The sequence below is a fragment of the Lissotriton helveticus genome, chromosome 10, assembly GCF_964261635.1.
Source record: "Lissotriton helveticus chromosome 10, aLisHel1.1, whole genome shotgun sequence".
In the NCBI taxonomy this organism is placed as follows: Eukaryota; Metazoa; Chordata; class Amphibia; order Caudata; family Salamandridae; genus Lissotriton; species Lissotriton helveticus.
In genome coordinates this window covers 769664488-769680230 of record NC_136071.1, presented here as the reverse complement: position 1 = coordinate 769680230, position 15743 = coordinate 769664488, and the positions used below count along the sequence as shown (strand labels likewise).

At 50.0% G+C, this 15743-nt stretch overlaps 1 protein-coding gene across 7 annotated transcripts in view; it reads right to left on the bottom strand.

The window, feature by feature from the left end:
* The window catches only part of PARD3 (par-3 family cell polarity regulator), a 1362300-nt gene that overhangs the window by 522360 nt on the left and 824197 nt on the right, over nucleotides 1-15743 (bottom strand). The window lies entirely within an intron of this gene.

Sequence of the window (15743 nt, the reverse complement as noted above, 5' to 3'; positions counted from 1 at the left end):
CTTGTTTTTGAAGTAGTTACATCTCTTTTACAAGCATCATTTTGTAAAGGAAGCTCCAGTACATAAAAAACAACCTCGATTGTTTGAAGTTCTTACACTGCACTACAAAGGCTAGTAGCAGTCTGTCAACAGCACCACAAGCTTCTTCTGCTAATTTAAGTGTCTCAACAAAACTGCATTCACCACGAAACCTGTCGACAAAGCTGCACCTTTATGTGCTGCACACATTCCAGGCTCAGGTCTTGAGAAAGCGACTGTGGTGCTGAAATACACATTCTGTACAAATTTCTTTATTAAGTAATCAATTTAATAATTTAGAAAATATATTAACAATCAAAACCAAAGAGGTGCCGGATTCAGAGCAGTCTCAAAGCATTAAAACTCCTCATCAGCATTGCATTGTGTTCCCAAGAGTTGTACACTGATGTCTTTGTCGCAATCAAGGGTGTCCAATCTAATATAAGAATACAAGATCCATTGCACTTTTACAGGATCAGTACCAACCGTGTAATAACTTTCCATTTAGATTAGTTTAGTGCAAATTTGTCGTACATGGTAATCTTGAAAATCTGGAACACATCCAACCCTCCTGGACCTACATTGGCCGTCCGAAATTTCTATTCGGATATTAAATATCCAAATCCAAAGTGGCTGTTGCTGCATGTTAAGATGGTGGAAAGTTCTTTACACGAGAATGGCCGATGTGCTCTGCAGGGCACTTTTCATGAGTGAGAGATGAGATTTGTATGGCACTACGCTATTTTTTTTGGGTAAATATCTTTTTATTGCAGCAAAGTGGGTGGTACAATCATCTCATTTGTGCCATTCCCGCCATTGTTCATTATATATATGAACCTCCATTACATGTGTCACACAGCCATTTAGCTCACACCCCGGAGGTCGAGCGGCACAGCAACAGGGAGAGTTCTGTACTGGAGGTTACAACATGGCTCATCGGTGACCAGGCATTCGGGAAACGGCAGGGCTGCTTTTCGGTCCTCGCATTCCCACCCATGTATGCAATGTCTCAGCAGACCCAGTAGGCCCTCTTCTCTTATTCCTGAACAACAACTCCCCTCCCGCCCATCCCTCCCAACCCCTTCTACCCCCTTCACCTCCCCTAGACCTACCCCCCCACCCCCAACCCTGCCCCCAACCCCCCCAGGCATGTCAGAGGATCATCAGTGCGAGTCTGCATTCATCCCGACTAATCCATACCCGAAGCAGACCATCAGGAGCAAACAACATATAAACTGGCAGTCATCACGTAGGAAGTAGGGAAACAAGGGGGGGAGACTAGGCCACCATCTCCCCAGGCTGTGGTTCTGCCGGAGCAGGGCTATGCGCAGGGTTGTCCTCCTCTTCCAGGTCCAAAAGTGTGAGGTCTAAGACCAATCTCTCCCATGCCCTGGCCCTCTCCAGAGCCGCGTCATTGCCTGCCCGAAGCGCGGCCTGCATACGGAGCTCCCCCTCACATCGGGCCCATTTGTGAAGCTCAGCCTTCCATCTCTCCACAGAGGGGCCCCTATTCGCCTTCCATTGGGATGTGATGGCACGCTTCGCTAGAAGTAGACCCAGGTCCAGAAACTTGCTAGTAATTTTGTTCTTTGATGTGTGTGGGAACTAGTGTAGGATGCAGTGTGCCATGGTGAATTGCAAGTCCCTCTCCGTGACCTCCCTCAGGTTATCCACTACCTCCCGCCAAAAGGAACCCAACTCTGGGCAGGACCAAAACATGTGCTGGAAATCAGCCAAGTCCGCTGGGCATCGCGGGCAGGCCGCCGGATGGGTCGGGAAATATTTATGCAATTTGTCAGGGGTCAGGTAGGCCCTGTGCAGGACATAAAAGTGCACCAGCTGGAACCTAGCGTTGCGCGTCCCGTTCCGGGCCCGTTCCACTATGTTAGCCCACGCCTCCTCGGGGATTTCCGTCGTCAGGTCAGCCTCCCATCTCGCCTTCAGGGACAACAGTGGGGCGACAGTCTCCGAGACCATGCGTCTATATAGGCACGTGACTGCCTTAACCGTCCCCGCCATCATCACCACGTACTGGCAACCCAGAGACAGTGGTGGTTCCGTCATGCCCGATCTCCAGTGCTTGCGGATCGCCGTTGTTAGTGCCGCATGAAGGAGGAAGTCCCCCCCCCACCAGCTCAAAGCGGTCTCTCAAGTGGTCAAAAGGCATCAGCACCCCGTTCTCATAGAGGTCCCCCATGGACGTCAGCCCCTGCAGCTCCCAACTTTCCAGCCGATGCCATGAACCTCCATGCGGTAGTGCCCCGCACAGCTTGAGCGGGATCTCAGGTGCATATGGGACTGCAACACGGCCCCTCTGGCGATATCTATTACAGCATTTCCGGGCCGTAGTAAATTCCTGGGTGAGGTGGAAATCTCCCATCGGGAGTCCCAGAACAATCCGGGATAACACCTGAACCGGTCCCGCCGGCTCCCCCGATCCGTCCTCCCCTCTCCTGGCTCTCGCGACCCATTGTGTCAGCCATTGCAGCTGAGCCGCCAGGTAGTATAGTTCATAGTCTGGCACCGCTAGTCCTCCTTCCGCTCTAGGACGGAGAAGTGTAGTGTGCGCTACCCTGCGCCTGCCCGCCCTCCATAGGAAGCCGATCACCATCGATCTCAGCCGCCGGAAGTAGCTCGCCGGGATCCAGACCGGGAGGGTCCTGAAAAAATAGAGCAGGCGCAGCAGGGTCACCATCTTGAGGAGCGCCACTCTCCCCATTAGCGACAATGGGAGCGAGCTCCAAAAGTCAAAGTTCCCCTTAGCGAGCCTGATTGCCGACCCAATGTTTTCCCCAAGGATATCTACCTTGTCATGGAAGATCGAGGTGCCTAGGTAGCGAAGACTCGTCTCTTCCCATGTCACCCCCTCCGTGGACTGTGGACATATTCTGCGCTGGCGGGTCGGGAATAGGTAGGACTTCGCCCAGTTCACCCGGAGGCCTGACACCTGCTCAATGATTGAAGGAGGGACTTAGCCCCACTCAGAGAGCCAGCAGAGTCTGCCAAGAACATCAGCAGATCATCTGCGTATAATGCGATGTGGTGTATCTGTCCATAGACATCCAGCCCCTGATATGTCTGCCCCATCCGGGCTCGCGCCGCAAGTGGTTCGACGGCTATGGCAAACAATAGGGGGGAGAGAGGGCACCCCTGGCGGGTGCCCCTGCCCACCACATACATCTCAGAGATAACTCTTCCAGTTCGGACCCTCGCCGTCACGTTCCAGTAGAGCAGTGTCGTCCAGTCCGCGAATCCCCGCCTAGGCCCAGCGTGCGCACGACATGGAAGATGTAAGGCCATTCCAGGCTGTCGAAGGCCTTCTCCATGTCGACTGCAAACACTACTGCCTCATCGCCGTCATAGGTGTCAGCCTCCAGTACATGTAGGAGCCGTCGCACGTTGAGCACCGTGTCGCGAGCCGGGATAAAGCCGGACTGGTCCGCGTGGATCAGCGTGGACATATGCGGGAGCAAGCACGTCGCCAAGACTTTACTCAGGATCTTATAGTCCAGATTGAGCATGGACAGGGGACGATATGCCGTCCTGTCCCACGGCTGTTTGCCCGGTTTTAACAATGGGACGATAAGCGCTTCACCAGTGGTCACCGGCAGGCTGCCCAGCCGTTTCGCTTCGTTGTAAAGCCACGTCAGCCGGGGCGCAAGGAGGTCGGCATAGGTAAGATAGAATTCCGTCGGGAGCCCGTCGGAGCCCGGCGTCTTGTTCCTTGCCATACTCTTGATGGTGACCCTCACCTCCCTTTCCTCAATTTCGCATCCTCCTCCCCCAGCTCCGGCAAATCTAGACCCTCCAGGAAACCCTGGAATTCATCCACCGAAGGCAGAACCCTGCTACGGTAAAGCTCCGTGTAGTAATCATAGAATGTCTCATTGATCCCCTGCTGGTCAAACCGCGCCACTCCCGAGTGATCTCTGAGCTCAAGGATGACCGAGCTCCGGCGAGCCGGGTTGGTCAGCCAGGCCAAAAGAGCTCCTGACTTATCGCGTTCCGAGTGCGCACGTGTGAGATAGGCCTTGTAGTCGAAACACCGGAGGCGCTCCACCGTCGCCGCCACTAGTTCCCGCGCCTCAAGTATGGCCTCATGTGTGTCTGGTCGCTCAGGCCTCGCTCTCTCCAGTACCCGTAGTTTCTCGTCCTCCCTTGTGATGTCCTCCAGCAAGGTCCTCCTAACACCCGACACCGTCGCAAAGCTTTGCCCCCGCACCACTGATTTGAAGGCGTCCCATTCGATCGTAGCTGAGCCTGCGGTGCCCGCATTGGTCTGAAAGTACGCCTCGATGTTCGAGGTTATTGTAGACCGAAAGAACTGATCATCCAGCGCCTCTGGGCGCAGCTTCCAGGCAGGGACTCGCGGGCGGTACTGCGACCAGCGCAGCTGCACAAGTAGCGGGTTATGATTGGAGATCGTGCGCGTGAGATACTCACTGTGGCACACCTCTGCATGCACGTCCTGGGAGCACAGGAAGGCATCTATGCGGACGTGTAACTCATGGAGGGCTGAGAAAAACGAATAGTCCCTGTCTAACGGATGGCTAGCCCTCCACGAGTAGACCAGATCCCATTGGCGTTGCCAGGCAGAACGCGCAAGTGCCAGTTTGCCAGCCGGTGCATTAGGTAAGGGGGGTGCGACCTGTCCAGGGCAGTGTCAGTCACGCTATTAAAGTCCCCGCCAAGGAGCAAGGGTTCTACTAAAAACTGGGCCAGCTTGTTGGACAGCAAGGAGAAAAAGGCAGGTTGTTCAACATTCGGGGCATATAGACAACCCAGTGTCAGGTCCCTCCCATCCAGTTTGCCTTGCACCATAACATACCTCCCCTCTGGGTCCACTAATTGCTGTGTGCATTGGAATGGTACGCCCGCCCGTATCCAAATGGCCACCCCCTAGCATATGCGGAGTAACCAGTGTGGTAGACCTGCCCCCTCCATCTCCGTTGCAGCGCCTTCCCCTCTTTAGCTAGTAGGTGTGTTTCCTGGAGGAAGGCGAAGTGAATGCCTCGTCTAACTAGATAGGAGTGGATCTTGTGGCGTCTATGCATTGTATGCATTCCTCTTACATTCCACGTGAGACATTTGTAGCCTAAGTCGGGTCCCATTGCAGTGTCCATCGTGCTTCGCACATTCTCTCATCGACCTCCCCGACACACCCGGGTCCCCCCCATCCGCCCCCCCAACCTGATCGATAAAACTCCCCCAACTCCCACACCCCAGGACAGACAACCAACGTGGAAACCCCATCCAAACTCAAGTAGTGAAAGTGAATCTCAACAAAGAAGGGCTAGGGTGGCCAGGACGCCGACCCAAACAGGCCCGAAGCCCCCCGCCCCCACCTCCCCCCCCCAGGAACATTCAGGAGGAGCCCCACGGCCCCCCCCCCATAACGCATCGATAAGTTCCAGGGTGCAGCCACATCTCGCCGCCCATCAACCGAAGGCAGCCTCAACTCACAACCCAGTACCTCAGTCCACATCAGCCAAGGATTCCGTCCGCTGTTTGGGGAGTCACCACCGGCAGATCCGTCTCCGAAAGATCGTGCCCAATGCTGGAGCCCGGACTGGGAGCACTGATCTTCGACTGCTCCGATGCACTACTGGAAGGGCTGGCGTCTCCCTGGCTGATGGCCACCACTGTCAGCACCGCCTTGGCTCTTTCCTGCTGCCATCCTGACGGGGAACCAGACCTCTGCGTCGACGTCATCGCAGTAGAGCGCCTCCCAGGCGAGGTCTCCGGAGGGACTTCTACGTCCGACTCCCCCCTGGTATCCAACCAGCTCCAAGCCTCCTGCGGCGTGAGAAAAAAATGGGTGCGTCCCCCAGCGATGACCCTCAGCCGAGCCGGGAACAACATGGCATAGGGCAGCTGGAGCGACCTCAATTTCCGTTTGACCGCCATGAAAGAAGCCCGTTGTTTTTGTGTTTCTCTGGTGAAGTCCGGGAAGACCATGACCTTGCTGTTATAAATTCTCAGGTCCGGAAGGTCCCTGGCCCTCCGAAGGATGTGGTCTCGATCTCGGAAATGCAGGAGGCGCATCACTATCGGTCGCGGTGGTCCTCCCGTTTTGGGCGGGCGCGCCGGAACTCTGTGGGCCCGCTCTAGGGCAAAAAACGGGGAAAGTCCTTCCGGAGCCACCTCAGTCCGCAGCCATCCCTCCAGGTAGGAGACCGCATCCCGGCCCTCCACTTTTTCTGGAACCCCCACGAGGCGGAGGTTGTTACGTCTGGAGCGCCCTTCACTGTCCTCGGCCCTAAGCTCCAGCACCCGGACTTTCTGCGCCACCTCCGCCAGTGATGTTCGCGGAGAAGCCACATCTCCAGGCAGATCCTTCAAGATTACCTCCGAGGTCGACACACGCTCCTTCAGCTTCCTGTGGTCGTCTTTCAACAGGGTCAGGTCCGATCCAATGGTGTCAATTCGCTTTTCAAGCGCTTCCCGCGACGCTACTATCGCCTGCATGATATCTCCCAAGGATGGATCTCGTGGGTGGGTCGATCCTCCCGCTCCAGGCGCCGGCACATCCTCCTCCACGATATGGCCCGGGTCATCCAGTTTCAGCGCGTCGAAGCCCTTCTTCTTGCCTCCACGCGCCATTCTGCCGGGCGGTAAGACTTGCTTGCCTCTGCTGTGGCTTCAAGTGATTCAGCGCACCCCTGAGCACCACTCCAGTCCCACTGCAGTTGTCCAGCACTTCCGCGCCTCCGGGCTCTTATCAGGCGGGGCACCAGATCGTCGACTAACTCAGGGAGCGGGCCCCACTCCACCAGGGTGATGGGGCACCAGGGACCCCGCACCAGGCGCAGGGCGAGTCCCCCCTCCCCGGGGCATCACAGACTTTTCTGCGCCTTCGAGCGCCAGGCCCAGGGTATTCTCTGGCTCGCGGGCGCCCAGTGGTCCACCGCCCTTGGCCGGGGAGCAGCCCCTCTCCGCTATCAGCTCGGACGCCTCTCTGAGGTGGGTGGCAGGTCCCTCCTCCTCCATGCACCCCACCGCGTAAGCCCGCTCACCGCTAACGTGCAGACAATGCAGGCGCCACTCAGGACGTGGGGCACCAGGGTTTCCTCCGCAGCAGCAGGGCGGTTCCACCACACCACGGGGCCTCAGGATCTCCGCCGCCGTCCCGCGGGCGACGCCATCTTGGGGTCAGGCAGCCTGCCAGCTCCTCGCTCTCCAGCCTCACTAGCGCCGTGATGCCATGTGATGCCTCCTACCTCCCTCGGTGCCGGAGGACCTCCGCTGTCGTGTGGGCGGCTTTCCCTGCTCTCCTGGGCTCCCCGCCGCTGCTAGTGCCTCACTGTCAGGCGCATCAGGCAGGGACAGCGACCGCCATTTTGGGCGCCCGTTACTCCGGGCACTCCACCTCGCGCAAAATTTCTCGCTGTAGGCTGTTGCCGGGACTTCTGGGTCAGCAGGTTCGCCCCCTGGGTGCCCTAGACCCTCCTATGCGTGATTGGGGGTCCGGGGCTCGAGCCGGGGTTCAGGATATGCGACGGTGAGAGGCGGGCGCGGAGGAGCTCCGGAGTCCCGCTTCCACCTACATCGGCGTCTAAACCACGCCCCCCCTATGGCACTACGCTATGAGCTGAATGGCCTCTAGGCGCTTCCTGAATGACTATTTGATCAAACAGCTGTTTGTAGAAGTCCACTATTTGCTTCTAACTAAAGCTCAGAAGGTTTGACTTTATGACAGCTCTAAAGCCCAGGTCCAAGAACTGCAAAGCAGAATTCCCTTTGAGGTGCAATGTTTTCGTTTGTGGAAGAGATGGTGCTAAAGTCTTATCTTGTTAGGAAAATATTCATGTCATGTCACGGGTTGTCTTTGGAGTGATCAAGAGCATCTGTCAAGGGAACTGACTGTTCTCATGTAGCCAGTGAAATGTCATAATTGCGGGAGTGATGAAGTTCCACTCGTTCTTCCCAGACACCAGTCTAACCGCTGAATTCTGGATGACATGGACCCAAGAATTTTGTATTCTGGCAGGTCAATCTAGAGAGAGTTTTCATTGAGAGGATGGGCATTTACAGTGGCCCCTGTGATGACAGATTTGTCTCCTACAGGATAAAATGGTTCAGGAGACACAGGAAATGTCCCTTGATCTAATCTGGGTATCATAGGCGAGTCTAGAGTGACACCTACAATTTTGAATTTGAGGATTGGTGTTGAGGCTGTCTTTGTATCCAGGTTAGTGAGCAGAGGGTGCAGGTACAGTCAGTTCATTTTGAATGAATGAACAGCACTACTGCTTTAGAGCAGCTGACTTTCAATAAGTTTGTAGTCATTCATGCTTCTGTGGAGAACAGGCATTTTCCAAGGATTGTAATTAAAAGGGATTGTTGATGGTGCTTAGGTAGATCCAAGTGTTGTTGGAATAGTAGTGGTATAGCACAGCATGGTTGTAGGGCGAAAAGGGCATCCTTTATGGATTAAAACTGCATTTGCAGAGCCAATGTCCCAATTTCAATTTACGTGGCTAGGAACATGAGGTTAGCAGTCTGTCACACCTGTAATGTTTAATACGGAGCGTAATTGGGATTTTGTGGTCTACGTTGTTGAGACAATGCTCAGATCTAAAAAATAGCAGGAGGCATATTTTTCTTTAACCATCTGTTCTATGAATTTAGATACCAATTATAAGGATGGTTACTGTTCGGGAGCCTGTATTGAGTTAGATTGAAGTTGGTCACAGGAATTATGATTGTCAGGAAGTTTTTGAAGTTGAGCAACTTGGGCAAATGATTTTCAGTACTGTTATTCGGTTTATGATTAACTGTATCAAGCACCACTGAGTGGTCGAAAAAAAGCAGTGTGCTGACACCATCTACATTAGCAAGGAAATAAAGGGCCAATAAGACCCTGCTAGGAACAGATTGCCACTCTTCTGATCCTGGGCTAAACACATTTTAGGTGGGAGAGGGTCAAAAGGTTATTCTTCTGAAAAAATGCTGTTTCTAGTTTGTAACTCTATTAACAGAAAGAGGATGAGGTGATGAATACCTAACTCTCCAGGACCTAAGGAAGCTTCTTTTGAAGGCTGGTAAAAATAACATGAGCAAGTTCTGAGGGGGATAAATAATGATCTGGAGTGGCATTAATGACACCTGCATGTCTGCTGTTAATCCAAGATGAGCATGGAAAGTTTACATCTTATTGGACGCTCAGCAATTGAAAGATATTGAGTCCTGCCCTACCTGCCAGGACCTAGAAGGCCATCACCACAGTGGAAAGGCTCAAGTCTCTTGAAGTTCAACCACTGACAATAACCCTTTTGCCGCTCCCCCTAAGGCGAATGTACTATGGTATTGTTTATGGTTATGGTTATTGGTTTGGTCCTCTACTGTTTTACGGGGGAACCTAGTATTGGGAAGTTTTGACATGTACCCTATGATAGGTATGCAACAAACTCAAGTAAGGGCAGAGATGATGAGTCATGCCCTTCACCATAAAGTAGGAATAGATGGCGCAGCCTAGCACATACACAATCACATCTTGGAATGTAAGAGGGCTAGGCTCCATACACAAAAGACATAGAATTCTTGCACAGCTTAACCGTAGGAAGGTCCATATCGCTTTGTTACAAGAATCTCACCTCTCGCAGATTGAAGCTATTAAAATGCAAAAGAAATGGAGGGGGCAGCTGTTCAATACATCATATTCGGCATTTGCTAGAGGAGCTGCAATCTGGATACGGAATGGCACCCCCTTGGCACTGTTAGAACAACGAGTTGATGTAAATGGCAGGTATGTGCTGTTACTGGGTACTCTGGATGGGGGACATGTGGTACTGGGAAGTGTATACACCCCAAATTCAGAGCAGGATAAATTCCTGGACCTTTTATCCACGGCACTTGGGATGGGACTCCTACCCCTGGGTGTTGGGTGGAGATTGGAATGCAGTACTCGACATAGACATGGACATGGACAGGTCACATCCACCGTTGCACAATACATGGAATAAGAGGCAAGCTGTGGCGCTGCGCAGATGGGCGATGGATGGAGAGTGAGTGATGTATGGCGAATGAAACACCCGGTAGATAAAGAGTATTCCTTCTATTCACCACCTCACGGCCTTCAAACTCTTATTGACAGGGTTTTCTGTTCAATGCCGCTGGTAGCTAATGTAATGGACACTACATACTTAGGTAAAACCTTCTCGGACCATAACCAACTGGAAGCTACTATGAGATGGGGAAGGCACCTACACCTGTCCCGACAAGGAAGCTGCAACCAATATTACTGTAAGATTCTGTGTTCCGGGATGCTCTATCCTCAGCGATAACCAATTACTTTGGAGAGAATGCACATACAGCCAGTACACGTCAGCTTGAATGGGATGCATTTAAGACAGTGCTGCGGGGAGTTGCAATTAGTACACGGGTGGGGGCACGCGCCGCTATACTTAACCGTCTCAAGACTGTTGAGGATAAACTAGGTGTACTGGAGCAGGAGGCTGAACAGAATGACCAAAGAAGGAGGAATTGCAGGAAGCAAATATTCAACATGCAGAATTGCTGGAAGACTTATGAGCACTAGACTATACCTTGTATACACAAAAACAGCATGCAGAGGCTGATAAGGCAGGACCATTGTTAGCCAGGATAATACGTAATGCCCCACAGTCGGCTCCGATTCTTGAAATTAATACACAGGAGGGTATACTCGCCACCACGCAACTAGAAATAAATGGGGCATTTCCAACATATTATGAGACACTGTACACCGCCCCGACAGAACATTACCAGCATGAGTTCGATTCCTTATTTGCGGAGCTCCCCCTTCCACAGATATCAGATGCACACAGGAAGGAACTGGAAGCTCCAGTGACGGAAGCAGAGATCAGAATAGCTATCAAGGCCCTGCCTAGAAATAAGATCCCAGGGTTAGATTGGTTGCCAGCTGAATTTTACGTGACTTATATGCCCTTACTGGTACCACACTTGCGAAAGATGTATCAGGAATCACTGGAACTTGGCTCATTGCCAACTATCACACTTCAAGCGCTGGTGGTCTCCTTGCCCAAGCCGGGCAGAGACAGTAGAGATATTTCAGTGCTCAATACCAGTTATAAAAATTTAAGTAAATTATTGGCCAATAGACTTCAACCCCACATACCCCGACTGATGCACACTGATCAGTGTGGGTTCGTACCGGTTCGAAGCACAGCCCACAACATCAGGCAGCTTCATCACCTTATGGCGCACTCCGAAAGGCACCCCCAACGACAGGTATGTATCTCATTAGATATACATCAGGCATTCGACTCTCTCCGGTGGGACTACATATTCCGCATTCTGCCAAACTTCGGACTTCCAGATGCATTTACAAAATGGGTCTCCCTTCCCATTTATATACTAACCCTATGGCCAGAGCTCGCACGGGGCAATATATCTTGAGACAATATGTAGTGGCGAGGGGTACGAAGCAGGGCTGCCCACTCTCACCATTAATATTTGTACTAGCCCTGGAACCGTTACTGGGAAAAATCCGTAGACTGGAGCTCCACAAGGGCATCACATAAGCATATAGTCTCAGCCTACGCAGACGATATTATACTCTACCTTTCAGACCTTGGTGATGACCCCTTGCCCCTACCTGGGATATTTCGAACCTTCCAAGCACTGTCGGGCTGGCTATAAATGAAACTAAGTCATATGCCTTTGCGTTTACAACACAGCTTGAGCAGGACCCCATACAATTTGGTCAATGTGCATTTCAAATAGCGCTGAGTACGTTGAAATATCTGGGCATCAACGTATATAGGGATCCTGTAGACATTATTGATGGCAGCATAACCCATGCGATAAATTCACTCAGAGGACAAATAAGGTTCTGGGCATCCCTCCCCCTCTCGGTGGCCAGTAGGGTGGCCGTTGCCAAAATGGTGATGCTTCCACGGTTACTTTAATATTTCACGAATCTGCCAATTGTGCTTCCAATTAGTGTGTTTAAGTCACTGGATACAATGTTGGTGGAGTTAATCTGGGGTTCGGGTCGATGCAGGATAGGACTAGCCAAGTTGCAGCTGGCCAGCAGATGCGGGGTATGGGAGTCCCGGATTTTAGGGCATATTGCTACTTGGGTCACCTGCAGTGGTTGTCATATTGGATTGCGGGGCATAACCGCGAGGAAATAGGAATGTCACAGGGAGAATGGAACAGGGGCACTTTGCATGCACTGCTGCTACCCGGGGGAGTGATTGCCCCATCCACCTCCCCGTTGCTGAAAGTGGCAATAGTATACTGGAAGAGGGCGCTAGCTTACACGAAGAAATGTATTCCATATACACCTAATATACCATTAATGGGTATAACTACTCTGATGTGTACAATCTCGCAGAGGCAGGTTTCTGTGTGGGCAGAGAGTGGAGTAAATACTATTGGAATGTTGTTTATAGACAGCACGCTGGTGAATCATGATACCCTTGTGGCAGAGAGAGGAGTACCAAACACCCTGTTTCTTCTACACGCAACCATAACACGCTATATAAGACACACATGGGCTCCTACTGGTGACGAATCCCCAACAAATGCAATGGTACATTTACAATTCCTGATGGGGAACGGCTGCCATTTGACTAGGTGGCTATATCAGGATGTAAGGTCACACGCTGGAGTACCGCTACAGGCGCTCCGGGATAAGTGGTCGACGGACCTGGGTAGGGTATTTACTGATAAGGAATGGGATACCATTCTGGAATACCCGAGGAAGGTGTCGCGCAATGCAAAGTTTAAATTTATTCAACTTATGATTATGCATCCAGCGCATCTGACCCCTCGTAGACTACACACGATGTTTCCAAATACACAGGATGTGTGCCCACGATGCAGGAGCCCTGGAGATGGCCTATTCCATATGCTATGGACATGTCCACGCTTACAACACTACTGAGCAGGTGTGCTGCAGGTACTACAGGAGGTGGCTCCGGGGAGATGGGGTGTATTAGCGGAGCATTCCCTTCTGGGTTTGGGCATGAAACACAAAAGTGGCAACCCCATGATCAGATTTGTCAATCTAGCACTCATTCTGGACAAACGTGCGATTAAGCGCCAGAAGGCCACTGTGGCGCCGACAGTGGCGGAATGGCATAGCGAGGTGGGGCAAGGCAGAGAGTGCGGTGCTTAAGAGGGAAGAGCATAGAGGTTTGCGCAAAAAGCCTATATCCCTAGAATGAAACACGACTCTGGAGGATTTTGTAACGAAAGTATTGTAAAGAAGAAATAGCAGGTATCTGGATGCTACTGGGTCCTACGATTATACACAGAAGATGTACAGGGTGTACAAGATGTGATATTGATACATATAAGGGATATCTCTTCTGCAAGGAGGTTGCTGCTAGACCAAACTGTACTTGAATATGTTGTGTTTTTTATACAAGCTATTTACAAGACCACAAGGGTGCATGTGGAGGAAGGTGTGGGGGGGGGGTTATTTCAGTTGTTGTGTTTTAAGTGTCAAGAACCATGTGTGGATTATAGAATGTGTACAAAATGTGCAATGATAACTATGAATGTACAACTAGAGATGTAATTGCAGAAACATTCATATGATGTGCTGGATATGTGTATTATGACACCTAAAATTAATAAAATATGTTACAAAATTTTTTTTTTTTTTTTTTTAAAGATAGTGGCCTCAAAATCACAACAGCTAATTTTGGTTCCATTCGAAGAAGCTTTTGGGAATCTTATGTCATTTTTGAGCGCCATCTGAACACACAATGTATCATAAAAAATGAAATGCCTCACTACAAGACAACCTTCTTGAAAGTGTCCATGAATCAGCAAGAAATTGTTAAGAAAGTTATCTTCTTTCAAAAACACAGCCCCTCCACTAGACCCAAGCAATGCAAAGGCAATTACCCAATGGCTGCAGGCACTGCTACAACATATCACCTACTTCACCAACTTAAACCAAATGGCAAGGACTGATAACCTCAATCATGCTGTAATAATACTGCCACTGAAAAAGATCAATGATGATCCTGAGATTCTAGTCAACTATAGAGCCACCCTGCACGGCAAGGCCACAGATTCAGTTGTATGCTTACAACTCTGCACTCACCTGGAGAGCAACCTCCTATTGACTGACTTTCAATCACAATTCTGACCATGCTGCAGCACCAAGCGAATATACTTAGCATCCAGAATAAACTCTTCTCAAGAAAAGTCCAAGGTTAGGCATGCACACTTACTCGACTATATCTCACAGAACTATTTAACACAACTGATCACAAAAAGTTAATCAAATGTGTCATGTACCAATTATATACCAGAAACCAGACTTATCACCTCCACTACATTTTTTAAGAAAGAAGTGAAAGCTATCCTCATGGCTAAATTCACCTGAACTTGTACTTCACTTTGGAACTATTTGAGACTCCTCACCTTTTGTAATATTCGTTCATCTGACTGTCTACTTGTATTATTGTTTTAACTGAATGACTATGCTCCCTCATGTATCTACCCTATTTTGCTACTTATCTAATACCTATAAGTATTCTTTGCTCAAAAGCCTGTTAATCGCTCTCTTGTTTTTCCTACCCCCTGTTTTTGTGTTCTTTTTTGTAAAGCGCTCTGATATCTGCAAAGATTTTGTTCGCGCTATATAAAACTTTCAAAATAAATAAATAAATACCATCTGGTATTGGGTTTCACGATTTAGCACCCTATGAATGGTCTGTGGGATAGCCTGCAATAACCTTCTGCCATTACATTACTCTTGAGGTACTGTTCTTCCTAATGCCTTTTTCCTGTGTGTTCACAAAGGTCCATCTTGGAGGGTTCTGTATGGCAGCTAGTACTAGGAATATATAAATGATTACACCCCTTGGGGACGCATACATACTGAACAATTTCTGAGAGGGTGTTCAGTCCCTCAACCTGGCATCATCATTAGCTGGGAAAAATGCCTTAACGCATAGTTGAAGAGTGGAGTATCTGGGTTAATCAGTTGAGAAGTCCATTTGCAAGACTCAAAGGTTTTAATTTTCCCTTTATATTCTTTAATCTCCTTTCCATTCCATTAAGCCATCCTTGGTTAATGTTGACCCAAAATCTGAAGTTTGGTGTATGGGGGAAAAGAGAGATGACCTTGTAATTATTCTAGTGTCCTCTGGCAAATCATCCCATATCTCTAAAGTGGAGGTAGGATCTCTGATACATAAGCAACAGCAGGTCTATGCTGCTTAGGAAACCATCAGCAGTCCCAAACTGGTCTGCCCACCAATGCACATTCCTTTTGAGGCCAATACATTCCAGCTGCTCTCAGAAAACATATACAAGACAATCTCAGTTGGGCAGAATAACATTAATTTCTATTTTTGGCAGTCTCAGCCTTCCCCTTTTCTAGTAGCCTCTGTCAGTTTCCTTGATGCCCCAGGTCAATAGCCATCCCATACGAATAAGTCACAATCTCTTTGAATAATTGCCAATTCCTATTTCAGAATACCACCTTAAAGCATTTAAGTACTACCAAACATCCAGATGTCTGTGGTCCACCGCTGAAATCAAATTAGTCATTTAACCAGCTAGACTTAAAAGGATATGGAGTCATATCCTTAAATTTTCATTATCATTAGAGGACACCCTAACCACACTTTTGAGACATAAAGGGGATTTTCTCAAGTTCTGCAAAGTACTGAAGCCTCACCTAGTTCGATTTTATATTAAAACTTGTTCCATAGCTCTACGTCTAGTGCGACAGTCTCATGAACCATCAG